The following is a 5,081-nucleotide window of genomic DNA, read 5'->3' on the forward strand; positions in this document are numbered from 1 at the left end:
ATGCACACATATGCTGGCATAATTTGTGTGAAGTATGAAGTTTATAGCTTTAAAATTGACGGAGTTATTTAAAAAACACTGAAAAAAACCAAGGCCAAATTTTCATATTTTAAAATTAAACAATTCATAACTCCTTAACAGTACACGATGGCATGGTACTTTATGCATAAGTTTTTTAGATCTTGTCAAGCTCTTTCTCTAGAGTCCTAAATCATGTAAATCGGTTGAGTAGATCAAAAGTTATGGCCCCCAGAAGCTTGGAGAAGTCAAAAGTGGTCAACTTTGACACCCTGTAGCTCACCCTGTATTAAAGATATGGACCAACAACAGCACTTTTCTGAAAGCCTATGTCCTCCTCTACAAATGTCTAGAACATTTTGTATGGCTAAAATCAACAGATAAAAAGTTGTAGACTTATTTCCAATTTTTTTGCCATTTGGCCCACTGTGCATTGTGATGTAGTTTCGAATACAGATCGTGAAATTGTGCGTTAGCTGCATTGCTATAATATCCATGCCTTTCATATAGCTGGACACATTGGATTAAATCGATGTTTTATTTAATAGACATGTGTCTAAATGAAATAAAACATCGATTTAATCGAAAAATTTTCATATTTATTCCAATATCTATTTGTTATATTAAATTGAAAAGAGGGTGCGGATATGAATCCACCCCATGCCATTATGGTCATGCATCTAAGCCAGCAATCGGCTTTTTTCCCATACCGCGCGCCTAATTTGGTTCATAAATAACTAATTAGTACGATTAGAAGTATTTGTGAACTGATTATCGAATTCCTTTGCAAATTACACTCATTTAAATGATTTTTTGGTATCGCTGACATAGTATATTTATCATTAAATTTTATTCAAATTGTGGCAGCATTTATTGTCATCGACACCTGATGTCAATGATTTGCAATCATTTACAACCCCGTGACCGTCCCTCTAACGTTTGATTTGTTACAGTCTTTTGGTGTTGAATTGGATTCAAATGGATCGACTTGTATTTTTTCTCCGCGTTGCTGTCTGCCGCTGTGTATTTGATCAGTTTCCCACTTGAAGCTCGAAGAATTTTGCAATATGATTTACGTTTGTGAGTTCGTTTTTTATTTGACAACTCACAACTCGATAGCTAAAAACAAATAAAGCCATAAATTCAAAAATAAATGTGACAGCCACTGATTTGATGTTACATTGCGAAATGAATCTTCTGCGTCCTCATGTGGGGATGGTAAGACAGAGCAGGGGAGGTCTGTATTTAGAAATTCGTGCCACTGGAAAGGTTTCCGATATCATTTGAAACTAAAAACAATGCACCTTTCGTCTGGAAGAGTGGCAATTTTAGTATTCACTTTTATTTATTTTTTTTCTTGTAATTTAAGATTGAAAATCTGCTATTGTGCGGTTATACTTTGTGAAAAGTATTTTCAATATGATCTGCTTGTTTATTTTTGTGAAATCTTGCTTATGAGGCGTTTGGCTCCGCTGCAAAACGGTGGTTCCATCGGAAAATCGATTAGTGCATCTGTGACAGTGGGTTGGTGAGACATAGCTGAGGGAAAGGTTCATGGAATATATGTTATTAAACGGCCAGGGATTTTATTTATAAAGGCGATATTGTGATATATATTATGAATGGATTTTAATGAAATTAGCATCAATAGAAAGATATTTTTCCAGAGAAGCGACGAACATATATTAAAATTAATTTTCCTTAAAGAAAACCCATGAAAATGAGGAATTAATTTTCAATAAAAGAAGAAGAAGAAGCATAAATACAGTAAATTGTTTTTGATTTTTTCTTAAAGTTTCGTTATAGGTGTGAATGCAAATCCATAGGTGGGAGTATTAGTGATTAGATTAAGAGAAACAAATGGTGCGAGAGAAAGAGTATCACTATTTTGTTGAGGGTGTTGCAAGGGTGTAATGGGCGTGGCCCTACTTGGCATGTAGGTTAGCAAATTCCTTAAGCCTCAGCTTTGGCGTGAGGGGCATTTGCATTTGATGTTGTATGTATATGTTTTGCGAGGCTGCAAAACAAAGCAAACAATTTTACAACTAAATGACATATGCAGTAGGTGGGTGGTAAATATTACGTCCAAACCGCTGAATGATTTTCATGAAATTGGAATGAATAAAAAGATATTTTCACAGCGATGTATAGAATAAATATTAGTGAACGTCCAAGGGTTTAAAAGGGCGAGATTGTGGTACATATTATGGCCAAACGGGTAAGTGGATTTTAATGAAGTTGGCATCAGAAATGTGTACAATATTAACAAAACTTAATTATCCGAAAAGAAAATCCGTGAAAATGGGGAATTAATTTTCAATAAATGAAGAAGAGGTAGAAACATAGCAAATTGTTGTTGCGTTTAATTTAAGCATTCGTTATTTGTGTGAATGCAAAGCCATAGGTGGGAGTATTAGTGGTGAAAAAGAGTATGCTAAAAGAGGTCACTATTAGAGTGTGGGTGTGATGCGTGTGGCCCAACTTGGTGTTCTTTGCCATGATGGTCAGTTGGTCGCTTAAGCTGCGACTGTGAACAAAGACGTTTGCGGTTTAATATGTTGGCAACTGTTCAATACAACAATCTCAAGAATCTGGGTCTAAATGAAAGGATTTTAGGAGTAGAGTACGAACGTAACATTCAAATATTTAACAAGCGGCTGAGAGTCCGCCTTATACAATATGGCAATATAATATTCAAATGAAGAGTAGTTGGCAGTAGCGTAAAACTTTGCTTCGTCCACATGTAAAAGCTCTTAAGAGTAAGTATGAAATGACTATATAAACTATAGTATGTCCAAACGGACATACTATGATCATCTAAAGTAAGCTTGAAATTTAGTCTTTTGCAGTAAAAATGTTGAAGATATACAGGGTGGCTGATGAAAGCCGCTACCAAAAAAAAATGTAATAACTTTTTTTCTATTTAATAATAATAATTTAATAATTAATTTAATTAATTAATTAATTAATTTAATTAATAATAATTTAATAATTAATTTAATAATTTAATTTAACATGAATAAAAGAAAAATGTATTCCATACACCGAAAAAAAAATGTAGCAATATTCATCATTGTAGCAATATTCATCAGCCACCCTGTAAGTATATAGCTTTTTTTACTTAGTAAAATATGTATTTTCAATATTCTTCCAAATTTATAATATTTTAAAAAATGCTGTGTCATATGTACACTCTTAATATTAACAAAACCAAAATTTCACGCGTGTTGAGGCACTTTTGACGTTCATTGTATAACCCGATAATAATAATGTGGGGCATAAATTATTTTTTGGGCTAATTTTGCACTGCATTCGATCGAAAGGTTTTGGCAAGTTATTATGCCAAAAATGTGGAGTATATTTAATGTCAAGATACACTCATAAGACCTAGAAGATTAGATTATGAATACATGTAAGTAGACAAACATAGAATATTGAATAAGAACTGTTATCCTATTGGAGCTATATCAAGTTATAGTCCGATTCGGACCATAATAGAAAGCTGATTGACATTGTAGAAGTCATTGTGTAATATTTAAGTTCATTCGGATAAGAATTGTGCCTTGTAGGGGCTCAAGAAGCAAAATCGGGAGATAGGTTTATATGGAAGCTGTATCAAGCTATTGATCGATTCAAACCATTCAAGACACGTATGTTAAAGGTCATGAGAGAAGCCATTGTACAAAATTCCAGCCAAATCGGATGAGAATTGCGCCCTCTAGAGGTTCAAGAAGTCAAGATCCCAGATCGGTTTATATGACAGCTATATCAGGTTCTATATCGATTTACGCCATACCTAGCACAGTTATTGGATGTCATAACAAAACACCTCATGCAAAATTTCAGCCAAATCGGATGAGAATTGCGCCCTCAATTGGCTCAAGAAGTCAAGATCCAAGATCGGTTTATCGGTTATGCTCAGTATGCTTTGACATTTCATCATGAATAGACTTACTAACGAGCAACGCTTGCAAATCATTTTCAGTGAATGGGCCCTAGAAAAGTTGGCAGAAAATCCGCTTTTTTATCGACAAATTTTGTTCAGCGATGAGGCTCATTTCTGGTTGAATGGCTACGTAAATAAGCAAAATTGCCGCATTTGGAGTGAAGAGCAACCAGAAGCCGTTCAAGAACTGCCCATGCATCCCGAAAAATGCACTGTTTGGTGTGGTTTGTACGCTGGTGGAATCATTGGACCGTATTTTTTCAAAGATGCTGTTGGACGCAACGTTACGGTGAATGAACACATTTCGAACCGAACACTGATTTTGGTAATAAAATTCAATGATTTGCAAGCGTTGCTCGTTAGTAAGTCTATTCATGATGAAATGTCAAAGCATACTGAGCATCTTTCTCTTTGACACCATGTCTGAAATCCCACGTGATCTGTCAAATACTAATGCATGAAAATCCTAACCTCAAAAAAATCACCCTTTATGACAGCTATACCAGATTATGAACTGATTTGAATCATACTTTGCACAGTTGTTGAAAGTAATATCAAAATACTACGTGCAAAATTTTAGTTAAATCGGACGATAATTGCGCTCTCTGGAGGCTCAAGAAGTCAAGACCCAAGGTCGGTTTATATGACAGCTATACCAGATTATGAACCGATTTGAACCATTCTTGGCACAATTGTTGGATATCATAACAAAATACGTCGTGCAAAATTTCATTCCAATCGGATAAGATTTGCGCCTTCTAGAGGTTCAAGAAGTCAAGACCCAAGATCGGTTTATATGGCAGCTGTATCAGGTTATGGACAGATTTAAACCATACTTGGCACAGTTATTGGATATCATAACAAAACACGTCGTGCAAAATTTCATTCAAATCGGATAAGAATTGCGCACTCTAGAGGCTCAAAAGTCAAGACCCAAGATCGGTTTATATGGCAGCTATACCAGGTTATCAACCGATTTGAACCATACTTGGCACCGTTGTTGGATATCATAACAAAGTACGCCGTGCAAAATTTCATTCAAATCGGGTGAGAATTGCGCACTGTAGAGGCTCAAGAAGTCAAGACCCAAGATCGGTTGATATGTTAGCTATATCAG

The 5,081-nt window shown here is 35.2% G+C and overlaps 1 long non-coding RNA gene across 1 annotated transcript; it reads right to left on the reverse strand.

The window, feature by feature from the left end:
- Positions 1-824: 824 nt before the first annotated feature.
- On the reverse strand, positions 825-1,274 carry LOC106088313 (uncharacterized). Its single transcript, XR_001221417.1, has 2 exons — positions 1,199-1,274; positions 825-1,137 (listed from the first exon to the last, which is right to left on the reverse strand). It is a non-coding gene; the product is annotated as an uncharacterized LOC106088313 (long non-coding RNA).
- Between the last annotated feature and the right edge of the window lie 3,807 nt (positions 1,275-5,081).

Source organism: Stomoxys calcitrans, chromosome 4 (assembly GCF_963082655.1).
Source record: "Stomoxys calcitrans chromosome 4, idStoCalc2.1, whole genome shotgun sequence".
Taxonomy (NCBI): domain Eukaryota; kingdom Metazoa; phylum Arthropoda; class Insecta; order Diptera; family Muscidae; genus Stomoxys; species Stomoxys calcitrans.